Consider the following 14,262-nt stretch of genomic DNA (forward strand, 5'->3'; position numbering starts at 1 on the left):
AATGACAACTGGGGCGTGGCTGCAGCTTTTAGACTTCCTGTTATCCACAATGAGCTCCTTGGTTTCCTTTGCATTGAGGACCAGGTTGTTGTCAGCGCACCATGCAGCCAGGTGTTTGACCTCCTCCCTGTAGGCTGTCCAGGCCCTGAGGCAGCAAAGCAGCCCAAACCATGATGCTCCCTCCACCATACTTTACAGTTGGTATGAGGTTTTGATGTTGGTGTGCTGTGCCTTTTTTTCTCCACACATAGTGTTGTGTGTTCCTTCTAAACAACTCAACTTTAGTTTAATCTGTCCACAGAATATTTTGACAGTAGAGCTGTGAAACATCCATGTGCTCTTTTGGGAACTTCAGACCATGGTGTCCTCCCATGAACACCGTTCTTGTTTAGTGTTTTACGTATCGTAGACTCGCAAACAGAGATCATATCATGTTCCAGAGATTTCTGTAAGTCTTTAGCTGACACTCTAGGATTCTTCTTAACCTCATTGAGCATTCTGCGCTGTGCTCTTGCAGTCATCTTTGCAGGACGGCCACTTCTAGGGAGAGTAGCAACAGTGCTGAACCTTCCCAATTTATAGACAATTTGTCTTACTGTGGACTGATGAACATCAAGGCTATTAGAGATACTGTTGTAACCCTTTCTAGCTTTATGCAAGTAAACAATTCTTAATCTTGATCTCTTTTGGTCGAGGCATGGTTCACATCATTTGTCATTATGAGGTATGTGTGTGTAGATGGAAGAGGGAAAAAATCTACGGAATCAATTTAGAATTTTCTGAAGGCAGCAGTCTCTAAGGTGCAGGGTAGAAGAACCGGTTGATAGCCAGCTAATCGGTCCTTGATGATCTTCTTGACCTTCCTGTGACACCGGGCGCTGTAGATGTCCTGGAGGGCAGGTACAACTACAGTCAATGTATGTTATGTGATAACCTGTGAGTCCAATCTAAGAATGATAACTTATCAACACATCTAGGATCTAAGGTTACCCTGTAGTAATTCAACATAAACTTTTTATACTTCTTTCTCAGGAAACTGTGGTATAGTGTAAGTGTTTTGTACTGAGTGTACAAAACATTAAAAACAGTTGCTCTTTCCATGACATAGACCAGGTGAATGCTGTGATCCATTTTTGATGTCACTTGTTAAATCCATTTCAATCAGTGTAGATTGAAGGGGAGGAGACAGTTTAAAGAAGGATTTTTAAGCCTTGAGAGAGTTGAGACATGGATTTTATGTGTGCCATTGAGGGTGAATGGGCAAGACAAAATATTTAAGTGCCTTTGAACGGGATATGACAGTAGATGCCAGGCGCACCGGTTTGTGTCAAGAACTGCAACACTGCTGGGTTTTTCACGCTCCTGCAGCTATGGAACCCTGACCTGTTCACCGGACGTGCTACCTGTCCCAGACCTGCTGTTTTCAACTCTCTAGAGACAGCAGGAGCGGTAGAGATACTCTTAATGATCGGCTATGAAAAGCCAACTGACATTTACTCCTGAGGTGCTGACTTGCTGCACCCTCGACAACTACTGTGATAATTATTATTTGACCATGCTGGTCATTTATGAACATTTGAACATTTTGGCCATGTTCTGTTATAATCTCCACCCGGCACAGCCAGAAGAGGACTGGCCACCCCTCATAGCCTGGTTCCTCTCTCAGTTTCTTCCTAGGTTTTGGCCTTTCTAGGGAGTTTTTCATAGCCACCGTGCTTCTACACCTGCATTGCTTGCTGTTTGGGGTTTTAGGCTGGGTTTCTGTACAGCACTTTGAGATATCAGCTGATGGAAGAAGGGCTATATAAACACATTTGATTTGATTTTGTGTATCAAGAATGGTCCACCAGCCAAAGGACATCCAGACAACTTGACACAACTGTGGGAAGCATTGGAGTCAACATGGGCCAGCATCCCTGTGGAATGCTTTTGACACCTTGTAGAGTCCATGCCCTGGCGAACTGAGGCTGTTCTGAGGGCAAAAGGCGGTACAACTCAATATTAGGGAGGTGCTCCTAATGTTTTGTACACTCAGTGTATATCTTGCTAACGCCAGTTCCCACTCGCCCTCTTTCTCTCCTTGCCTGCATGCCTCTGATTACCATCTCAGGGTTGAGTATCCATTAACTCCGGAGACAACGCTGGAGCAGTGCATTTCATGCTCTGACGCTTCCCTCTATCTCCAACCTAGGAGCCAGACAGGGTGAGTCAAGGAGTGGGAGAGGGTGCATTCGGATCGCCCAGGAAAGTGATGAGCGTCTGGGGTCGTTCAGGGGTAACCAGTATACCATGCTGCTCTTTCAGAATGATACACAGCCAAATCCCCCCTTTAGTTTAGCATCACTAAGCATAAATTATTATGTGATATGTTGGTTTTATAAACGGTGACTGCTTGATTGTTATGCAATTCCAACATTTGAAAAAAGTGGTGAAAAAAGGTATGAGATGACTGTGTTATGCTTTAGAGTCCCCCACGCTTCTCTATACCAAGTCCCTCTCGTGAACACGCCTTTCCGATGGCCTCCCAGGCACCATCCCACTTCTGGCATCAGTGTAGCGAAGTTGGGGGTACCTCCGACAGGGATTCAAACCTGGCTCTAGCAATTGTACACTTCAGCCACATATGGTTTTACTGTGTTTGTGCATTCCAGATACTCTGACCTGAAAATCAAGGCATATTTCAGTGTTAAAATCAATAAAGGATTGATATTTCACTGTGGCCCAGTGGAGACTGTATTGAGGAAGTGGAGGATAGCACTCTACTCTAGAGTAAATTGCTGTGACATCATTGGGATGGCAGCAAATTAACATGTTTTGTTAAGCTTTAGAATGCCCAGTGGGCTAACAGAGGGGTATTCCCAATATGTGTGTATTCTCTCCCCAAAGACACATATGTGGCAGGACTACAGATGGCTTATCATGGATTGCCTGGAGCCCAAACATCCTAAACTGTACAAAACACACCCAGTGTGTCTTACGTATACACATCAACTGCTTACCGTACTATAAAACTATCCAAGCATGCATTTAAAATGTAATATACTCTGTACTTTCATACCACCTATCAAAACGTTGACAAATATTATTAGCCTTTAACCTAAAGATTTACTGGTTTTCCACAGCGACTGACAGTCAGGCTGACACCAATACTTTTGGTATTAATATTCCTAATTCCTATGTAAGCCAATTTCCTGACATATTATGTAACACATCAGCCAAGTAAAGTTCCCGCAATCCAAGGTTGATCCAGCTCTAAAACGTCAGGTGGATTAGTGCTTTTACCTCGTGGTTCACCCCAGTTCCTCTCAGAGAAAAAAACATTTCAAGAAATGCTTAAATGGCCCTGAAAAAGCCCCGGATTTAAGCTTCAGTCAAATTTCTACTGACACTAATTGATTCTCATTTTAATTGTATATATGAGAAACAGAAGAGCCACATACAGCTGAAGTTGGAAGTTTACATTCACTTAGGTTGGAGTCATTAAAACTACAGTGTTGGAGTCATTAAAACTAGTTTTTCAACCACTCCACAAATTTCTTGTTAACAAACTATAGTTTTGGCAAGTTGGTTAGAACATCTACTTTGTGCATTACACAAGTAATTTTTCCAACAATTTTTTACAGACATATTATTTCACTTATAATTCATTGTATCACAATTCCAGTGGGTCAGAAGTTTACATACACTAAGTTGACTTTTCCTTTAAACAGCTTGGCTTTAGAAGCTTCTGATAGGCGAATTTACATAATTTGAGTCAATTGGAGGTGTACCTGTGGATGTATTTCAAGGCCTACCTTCAAACTCTGTGCCTCTTTGGTTGACATCATGGGAAAAGCAAAAGAAATCAGCCAAGACCTCAGAAAAAAATGGTAGACCTCCACAAGTCTGGTTCATCCTTGGGAGCAATTTACAAACGCCTGAAGGTACCACGTTCATCTGTACAAACAATTGTACCCAAGTATAAACCCCTTGGAACCACGCAGCCGTCATACCGCTCAGGAAGGAGACGCCTTCTGTCTCCTAGAGATGAACGTACCATGGTGCGAAAAGTTCACATCAATCCCAGAACAACAGCAAAGGACCTTGTGAAGATGCTGGAGGAAACAGGTACAAAAGTATCTATATCCACAGTAAAACAAGTCCTATATCGACATAACCTGAAAGGCTGCTCAGCAAGGAAGAAGCCGCTGCTCCAAAATCGGCATATAAAAAGCCAGACTACGATTTACAACCGCACATGGGGACAAAGATTGTACTTTTTAGAGAAATGTCCTCTGGTCTGATGAAACAAAAATAGAACTGTTTGGCCATAATGACCATTGTTATGTTTGGAGGAAAAAGGGAGAGGTTTGCAAGCTGAAGAGCACCATCTCAACCGTGAAGCACTGGGGTGGCAGCATCATGTTGTGGGAGTGCTTTGCTGCAGAAGGGACTGGTGCACTTCACAAAATAGATGGCATCATGAGGTAGGAAAATGATGTGGATATATTGAAGCAACATCTCAAGACATCAGTCAGGAAGTTAAAGCTTGGTCGCAAATGGGTCTTCCAAATGGACAATGACCCCAAGCATACTTCCAAAGTTGTGGCAAAATGGCTTAAGGACAACAAAGTCAAGGTATTGGAGTGGCCATCACAAAGCCCTGACCTCAATCCCATAGAACATTTGTGGGCAGAACTGAAAAAGTGTGTGCGAGCAAGGAGGCCTACAAACCTGACTGAGTTACACCAGCTCTGTCAGGAGGAATGGGCCAAAATTCACCCAATTTATTATGAGAAGCTTGTGGAAGGCTACCGGAAACGTTTGGCCCAAGTTAAACAATTTAAAGGCAATGCTACCAAATACTAATTGAGTGTATGTAAACTTCTGACCTACTGGGAATGTGATGAAAGAAACAAAAGCTGAAATAAATCATTCTCTCTACTATTATTCTGACGTTTCACATTCTTCAAATAAAGTGGTGATCCTAACTGACCTAAGACAAGGAATTTTTACAAGGATTAAATGTCAGGAATTGTGAAAAACTGAGTTTAAATGTATTTGGCTAAAGTGTATGTAAACTTCCGACTTCAACTGTAAATGTTTTATTACAGTATAATAGTCCAATTTGAGTCTATCTCCTTGCAAGGGACATTATCTCTAGAAGGCCACTTGAGTGTGGCTGTGCCAGAACAAATAAGCTGATTTCAGTTTTGAACTGGAGTTGCCATTTCAGAGCCAATGCCAATTCTGAAAGAACAAGTTCTCTCTTTAAATTCTGATAAGTAACCCATCACTATGAATTGGGGGAAAAACATTTGTTCAAAGGATGAAATGAGTCCACTGCGGATTCCACCCCATATGAGCAGGACATTGACAGATTTGTGATAGCACAATATTATTCATTCACATGCAAATGAAGAATAACCTGACAGGACAACCTATCATTTTCACATTCTTATCAATTTAATTGAATTAAACAGGAAGGTAAATCATGAGGTTAACAGACGATATAGATTTTTTTTATTATGCAGGGTAAAACATATTTACTTCTAAGCTTTTCTGGTCACCTGCAAGAGTGTGTAAAAAAAAAACACATCAAGACTTTAGCTGCGATGTTTCTGCACTGACAATTGCTAAAACATTGGAAAAATGTACATGATCAATAAAAAGTTTACAAAAAAACACATTCCACATTAGTTCTACATATTTCTTCATGTACAAAGTAATGAATCATCCAAACAATATTCCACAAGATCATGATTATTACATTATTTCTACCTTACTGGAACGCAGCTTGCAGAGTTGTCGACTCGCAACATTTTGAAACGGAAGTAACACAACATATGCAAACAAGCTAAGTAAGCTCATACTAAATCAAAATATCACAACAGAAATTGAAAACACAAGAAAATGATCGTGGTTGAACTGTCATGTGGTCTCGTACCTGCTGCATTTAAGTGTTTTCCATATTAAGATGTCTTTGCAATGAGCATGCACACATGGCTTTGGATGTTGGGACTACTGGTAGTGAGGAGCCTATGAGCAACAGAGCTGGTCTAATTTACTGACGCGTACACATCCATTATCCTTATAAAAAGGTACACATATTGAAGCCTGGCTCCTGTAATGCGAGCCACGTTTCACAATGCGCCTGTGCACATGTTTTGGTTAATCTAGCATGGGAACAAAATAATAATGAGCCTCAAATATCATGTTAAAAATAAAAAGGGTGTCAATAACCCCCATAGTGTTTATACTGTACACTGCAATCATGCTTATACACATACTGAAATTAAAAGAAAACCCCCAAAATGTTAGATTTCCTTCTTCTTCTTTTTTTACAAGATATCTTTTCAAAGTAGGTCATACATTTATGGATAGTCAAGACAGAAAGTGTTCCCCTCCCCCTCTAGAAATGTAATTTAAAACAATTGCAGTGACATGACTCTGTGCAGTGTTTTGCATGAAGCAATTGTTATAGAACGCTTTTGTGAATGAACATTGTGAATTAATTGAACTAATACAGCTCCTGTATTTAGCCAACAGCCTTTCTGTTAATCAGTATTTCGTAGTGGTAACCCTGACACCTACAGGGAGCGATCAGAACTTACAACACTGCAACTGGATGCACGGAAATGTAGAATCCAAGTCTTCAGGGTCAACAAAGTCGATAAATATCCATTCATTGAGTGCAATGAATATGTGAATCGCTGTCAGAAATCCATTTCAAAACAAGACATACAGGGCTCCAGAAGGATGGACATAGTGTGGTTTCACTTTCTAGGTCCTTTGAGTGTCGTGAGTCACAGCACATTCCAAATAAAGTTAGCTACAAGTAACCTTGAATAAGATATGGTATTATTTGTGGAAGTCATAAATACAATGTCTGTTACTGTCACCTCTCAAGTCCCACCTATCCACAATATTCCTCCCAGCCTCCATGTAGTCTTTATGGGTTTCCTCTGGGTGCTTTTATAAAGACACAGTCCCTAGTCAACCATACTGTCTCTGCTGTACTCAGGATATAGGAAGTCAGCTTTAATTAGCATATATATTCCTGGAGGCCGAGGAAGGATGGAAAATTCCTGGGAGTCTGTGGAGACAAACACAAACAAGCCATCGGGTTAGGGGAGCCGCTGTGAATCAGCAGGGAAGGGATATGATGTCCGGCAGCATTAAAGTCAAGAAGCATTCTCATATCTCCGACTTATCAAACATGCAGCGAAGCCTCGTTGGGTAACGCAACATTCTGCAGAGGAAGAGAGCTGGGATGCTTAGCGTCTGACGAGGACCCAGAGAACACCACAAAAGTGAGGTGATCTATGGAGGGTGTTCCCATGGCAACAACACATAGAAACACACACTGAAGTCTGACTATATTTTCATTACCCCGCTAGGTCATTGGTCAATTTATACATGGGTATTTCATGATATGTGAACTGTTGGATTCAAAAGCGTTTAAATATTTACAAATTGTTGAATTTATAGATTTTATGAATTATAGAGCTCCCAAGTTAGTTTGGGGGAGCATATTTACGCAACATAGTCTAGGGCTATAACTCAGCGGTAAGCATGTTTGAGTGTGAGTGAATAACTTCAGTATGACATTCAGCAATACAGTGCTTATTAATTCAAACAAAATTATAACTAGTATAATTGGATTGAATATTAGCCTCAGGCCTCTATTCAATCTTTATTGCAGAAGTGCAGCGTTACATCGGGATTGACATGTAAAGGAAATGTTAGTGGAGACTGCATTCTTGGTAAATTCTGCATTATGTCAGCTCAATTACCTTCACATTTCTATCACACAATCTGTAATGCTTCCGCGATACAGTCTGAATAGATGAAGCGATAGACTGAACAGAATCCAAAATTGAAGCTTACTTAATCTAGCTCAACTTTAAATGGCCCCTATAAATGTTATGATTTGCTATAACTAAAACTATGATGAGAAAATGGTGTAAAACATTTACAATGTATTGAAAGATAAGAACAAAATACAAACCCTGAGAGCACATAATGACATCATAGCATTGTCATCACAACCATGTTATAGAAAGGTACATTTACATTGTGTGTGTGTGTGTTCGCTTATATACCCAGCTGCTCCTTGCTCCTACAATTCTCCTCTCGTAGGAGTGACTTGTCCATTTCCCCAGCAATGGCCGGACTATTTCTTGTTGCCTGGGAAGGAAGAGGCATGTGGGCATGAGGTGCCCTGCCTCGGGTCAGAGGTCAGTGCCAATGCAGAAAGCACGGTCTAGTGCTCTGCATGGATGGAAGGAGAGAGAACAGAGGGGAAAGGAGAAGGAGGATGGAATGCTCTATGGGGTGTGATTAAGCAGACTTCAGTCCCCTCTGGGCCTAGGGAGGGAGGAAGTCAAACGTGGTGAAATGCATCTGTTGGTGGAGGGAGCACTCCATGGCCACGTCTCCCCCATTTAACAGCTGTAACTGGCAGGGTCTACATGAGTATTGTCATAGTAGTATTTCTTTATGAATGTGACATTTATCATATAATACAGTATCACAAGTCTACACACGCTCTCAGGTAACACAGTAAAGAGATTCATCCATTCGAACAAATAAGGAAATGACATGCTTAATGGAATTTTTAAACTCAATATGTAGTGTAGACTTAGTATGACTGAAGTAATGTTGACTTCTAGAAATAAAGAAACACAGTACATCAAACAAATACGATTATGAATGAACCATCACTCCAAGTTACCCAATACTAAAAAAGAACTATTCCTTTTAACAGCCAGATGCACAATGTATAGCGCAACAATTCACTTTTTACATGGAGGCAGTAATTAAAAACAAATTTTAAACAGTGAAGGGCAGTTTCCCGGACACAGATTAAGCCTAGTCCTGGAATAAACACTAAGCTCAATAGAGAATCTCCATATAATATTTTTTGTTGTTGTCCAGGATTAGCCTTATTAATCTGTCCGGTGAACCGCGCGCCTAAGTGACATTGCAAACTGGTTCACACGGTACCTGGGCTTGAGGCTGTGATGACGTTTTGTGGTGTGTAGGAGGACCATCATCCATGGTGGTCAAGGGGCGTCCATGGTCAATAAGTAGTTGACGGGTAGGAGTTGTGTTAGTCAGTTCAGGCACATAATTCGAGCCGTAGACAGTGGGCACCTGAGCCTTAACCAGTCCCATGTCAAAGCACACAGCCGATACAAGGGTAGAAGAAATTCCTATTATAGCTAACTGGGATTCCTCACCTAGCTAGTTCATATGAATTTTGCTTCAGAATAATTACAGTATTAAAGTAACTACATAGAGTGGGGATGTATAATTCTAACTTGTTAGCGTTATCTTGAGTTATTGCCAGCAGATACTTATGAAGACCCCATTCAGTGCGATTGTTGTTGTTTATTGTAACAGACAACGGATTAATGTTCCCGCAGGTTTCTGGCTAAGCTCTCTAAGGACCCTGAAAAGGACCGCTCAGAGATGCCATGATGAATCGGTCTCTTGTTTTCATTAACTCTACTGTACAGTGAGATCAGGGCAATTAGCTGTGTGAAGTGACGGCTCAGCCAGACCTTTGATCCTAAATCTCTCAATTTTCAAACTTTTTATTCCACTTCGTTGATTTCAATAAAAATAATGGAATTTTCCATTCAACTTCAAAAAAAGTTTTGTATTTCAAAGCGATGACATGGAATTTGGCTGTTATAAATCAATTCCCATGCAGTCACTCCTCTCGTCTACTCCTCTCTCCTTCCCCTTTCTCTCTATCAACGAGTGCTGATTAAATGAGGAAGTCACACTCTAAAAAATGCACTTGAAGCACTATCTTTGTTCAGAGCAGCTGAGTGCAGCAGGGATCAGCTCTGTTCTGATCACCACAGCGCAACGGGAGGTCAGTGCTCGCTTTAGGAAAGAGAGAGAGGCATTACATCTCATTAAAGCCCTGCCGGTTTGACAAGTCTGTGGCCCGACTCCACTGGGTGCATGGGAGACAGCACAGCACAGAACTACTGGGGCTGCTGCCACCTACACACACTAGTCTACTGAGAGACATTCTGAGGCGAATGTGAGATTCTGCATGCCTGGCACAGCAACTAAAAAACGAATGTTAACCGCAATGGGGTTTCTTATGACGAGAGAACTCACTTGATTGCTAGCTCAACAGCTTGAGGCTGTTGTAGCAGCGGTCTGGTAATGGTGGGTGGCTCAATGATTTAGTGCGATGTAATTGGTGGTTCCGTAACATCAGATAATGTCAGCAGGGGTGGTATAACATCTGATTTGTTCTGACAACTTCATTCACTCATTTGGCTTGTGGGTGACACTGTGTTTCTATACATTTGTCTCACTCATAATCATTAACCACTGCTATCCCACTGACGGCAATTCGACATCTATTCCATGTTGGTTCAACGTCGTTTCATTGAAATGACGTGGAAACAACATTGATTCAACCAGTGTGTGCCCAATAGGATGCCTTCACTGCATAGTTAAACTGGCACAGGTCTACAGCCACTGCAGAACAATGCAGTTCAAATGGAAGAAAACTCCCTACTTTATTGCGTTTTATAAAGTGCTTGGGGAGATTTCTATCACTGACAGGCTGATGAGGACAGGACAGAGCAGTAATGGTGAATGGTAGTGCAGCGGTCACAGGAAAGAACACCAGGTACTGGGGTCACTGCCAAGCCTGCCCTGGGCCCCTCCGCTGTCCCCTCTGCCCCACTACCAGCCACCATCTGTCACATATCTCTCCACTGGTCTCCGAGACGATGGCCAGCCACAACGAGAACTGCTGATGATTTATTTCACCCTTATTTAACCAGGTTAGTCTCGTTGAGATACAAATCCATTTTTCAAGAGAGAACTGGACCAAGACAGCAGCATCAACACATCCATTCCAGACAAACAGTCACATGACATCAACAAGACAAAGATATATGGTGTGGTGTTCTGTTCAGGTTAATAGGCAGAGGGGATCTCACAGCTGTACACTTCCCTAATCCTTTAGGCTGACCTCTGGCGGAAAGCAGAAGGGAGGCTCACTCAGCTGCTTTATATATTTCCCACTTCTTTAACTAATGTACCATGTTCATTAGAAAAAGGCACAGCCCACATCTGCTCACTTCACCGTTTCTCATAAAAAAATGAACAGTGTGAGACATAGGCTTAAGGTAAGATACAGTATGGTAACTACGGAGGATTGTTTCTCTCATTCCTAGTCCTAGAGAACATCCGTTAAGCCCGTCCCTATATTTTCACTATCATATTCCGTTGACCCTCAGAACAGGGCCTTTGCTTTAATATTATGGATGGACACTTACAAGAGTAAAATGAATACAGGGATAGGTTCAAGTGGAGGAAAGATGGGGCAAGAGGGATGTTCGGCTGTGTGCTTGTAACTAACGGGTCTTAGAAGGCACAGGCGCAAACCACTGCTACCACTACTATGTTGCCGATGGTTGCAATGACGGCTACCCAAAGCCAGATGGCGTCGCTGGAGTACTTGCCCTCCTCTTCCACCTCGGTCGGCCGGGAGAAGTTGGCGTTGAGGTTGGAGGTGGAGGTCTGGAGGGACGTGTTGCCATTGTACGGGGAATCCATGAAGGCCCCACTCACAGCCGGAAAATGCTGAAGGACAAAAGAAAAGAGGAGAGAGATGAAAAGATGACTTGGATCAAGGCCAGCATAATAGCATATCAGAGATAGCCCGTATGTACAGCAGCTCTGTAACGCTGTGACCAAAAAAAGCATCTGGAGAGTAACAGGTATCATAAGGTTGATAAAATGGTCCAGAATGCAGTTATTGAAGTACTGAACACTAAATGTATTTTAAAGGGTATAATAACGAGACACATCAGTGTGACATGTAGACACTTGGGAACATCCCACGTATAATGTGAACTGTATGTTGTGAACAGAAATACCCTCAGTGCTGTGAACAAGAACAATCAAGAGCATCTGGTTAGTCACTCTTGGGGTTTCTACCCTGTGTTCTATTCTAACGATCACAGCTGCATGACCTATATTATCCAACAGTCAGTCATTGTCTCCCTCTCTCCTATGGGACTCACCAGTGTTTGTATATAAGCTTTACTCAAATCATTTACTGAGTCAAACTATACTACTCAAAATTAAAACCCATTAACAGTTTAAAGGTGCAGTTTCATGGCCATAAATAATAAAATAAGAATATTTTTGCTGTGGCTTTGTTGATGTGATTCTTGCAAATGTGCAGCTTTAAACTAGCTAAATAACTTACCAGACAAGAGTGTTTCTGCTGTTACACTACATGACCAAAAGTATTTGGACACCTGCTCGTCGGACATCTCATTCCAAAATCATGGGCATTAATATGGAGTTGGTCCCCCCTTTGCTGCTATAACAGTCTCCACTTCTAGGAAGGCTTTCCACTAGCTGTTGGAACATTGCTGGACCTGCTTCCATTCAGCCACAAGAGCATTAGTGATGTCAGGTACTGATGTTGGGCAATTCGGTGTTCCAATTCATCCCAAAGGTGTTTGATGAGGTTGAGGTCAGGGCTCTGTGCAGGCCAGTCAAATTCTTCCACACTGATCTCGACAAACCATGTCTTTATGGACCTCGCTTTTTGCACGGGGGAATTGTCATGCTGAAAGAGGAAAGTGCCTTCCCCAAAATGTTACCACAAAGTTGGAAGCACAGAATCGTCTAGAATGTCATTGTATGCTGTAGCATTAAGATTTCCCTTCACTGGAATTAAGGGCCTAGCCCGAACCATGAACAACAGCCCCAGAACATTATTCCTCCTCCACCAAACTTTACAGTTGGCACTATTCATTAGGGCAGGTAGCGTTCTCCTGGCATCCGACAAAGCCAGATTTGTCCATCGGACTGCCAGATGGTGAAGAGTGGTTCAACACTCCAGAGAACGCGTTTCCACTGCTCCAGAGCCAATGGCGGAGAACTTTACACCACTCCAGCCGACGCTTGACATTGCGCATGGTGACCTTAGCCTTGTGTGCGGCTACTCGGCCATTGAAACCCATTTCATGAAGCTCCTGACGGACAGTTCTTGAGCTGACGTTGCTTCCAGAGGCAGTTTGGAACTTGGTAGTGAGTGTTGCAACTGAGGACAGACGATGTTTGCGCGCTACGCGCTTCAGCAATCGTTGGTCTCGTTCCGTGAGCTTGTGTGGCCTACCACTCGCGGCTGAGCCATTCTTGCTCCTAGACGTTTTCACTTCACAATAACAGCATTTACAGTTGACCGGGCCAGCTCTAGCAGGGCAGAAATTTTACAAACTGGCTTGTTGGAAAGATGGCATCCTATGACGACGACACAATGAAAGTCACTGAGCTCTTCAGTAAGGCCATTCTTCTGCCAGTGTTAGGCTATGGTGATTGCATGGCTGTGTGCTCAATTTTATACACCTGTCAGCAACGGGTGTGGCTGAAAAAGCCAAATCCACTCATTTGAAGGGGTGTCCAAATACTTTTGCATATATAGTGCATTTGGAGGATTGTTTGGAGGACACGGCCAGGTTTGTTTTCACTCCACGTACTTCTTGGTGTTTTCTGTCTTCTTCACCCCTCTTCACCTTGCCTGGCTTAAAACGCACATCCATTTATCAGTTTAGTCTGAGTTGGCCCACCCTGCTCTAACATATGGCAGGACCAGCCAGACGGGACAACTGCACCCAGTGATGGCCCAATCATTTAGCTGTTCCCTGTCCCCGCGCCTCATTGCACCGCCGGTCTAGATGGAGACATACTCGATCCATCAGGAAGGGACAGGTTCATCATTCTCTTCCTCCCATCTGCTACTGATAAGAAGAGAGAGGAACCAGGAGGAACCACCGTCTACCTCCACTACACCTCCTATCAGGAAGAGTGATCAGGGAGAACTTGGTGTCAAACAAAGTTTCAATTGATCAGCAATTAAAGTTGTGTAGTGTTGTCAAACTGTCAGAAACCGTATCAGGGAAGCTCATCTGCGTGCTGGTCGTCGTCACCAGGGTCTTGACCTGACTGCAGTTTGGTAACCAACTTCAGTGGGCAAATGCTCACCTTGCAGAAGTGTGATCTCCACAGATGAATGTCAGTTTCAACTGTACCGGGCAGATGGCAGAGAGGATGTATGGCGTCGCGTCGTGTGGGCGAGTGGTTTGCTGATGTTAATGTTGTGAACAAAGTGGCCCATGGTGGCGGTGGGGTTATGGTTAAGGGCAGACATAAGCTACGGACAATGAACACAACTGCATTTTATCGATGGCAATTTGAATGCACAGAGATACCGTGACGAGA

At 42.8% G+C, this 14,262-nt stretch overlaps 1 long non-coding RNA gene across 1 annotated transcript in view; it reads right to left on the reverse strand.

Annotated features, from left to right (window-relative positions):
- Nucleotides 1–5,423: 5,423 nt before the first annotated feature.
- The window catches only part of LOC129821916 (uncharacterized), a 36,350-nt gene continuing 27,511 nt past the window's right edge, over nucleotides 5,424–14,262 (reverse strand). The window contains exons 2-3 of the long non-coding RNA XR_008754427.1: nucleotides 8,989–11,607; nucleotides 5,424–7,075 (exon numbers count right to left, since the gene is read on the reverse strand). This is a non-coding gene — a long non-coding RNA (uncharacterized LOC129821916). The remainder of the gene's footprint in view (nucleotides 7,076–8,988; nucleotides 11,608–14,262) is intronic.

The sequence above is a fragment of the Salvelinus fontinalis genome, chromosome 24 (assembly GCF_029448725.1).
Source record: "Salvelinus fontinalis isolate EN_2023a chromosome 24, ASM2944872v1, whole genome shotgun sequence".
NCBI lineage: Eukaryota > Metazoa > Chordata > Actinopteri > Salmoniformes > Salmonidae > Salvelinus > Salvelinus fontinalis.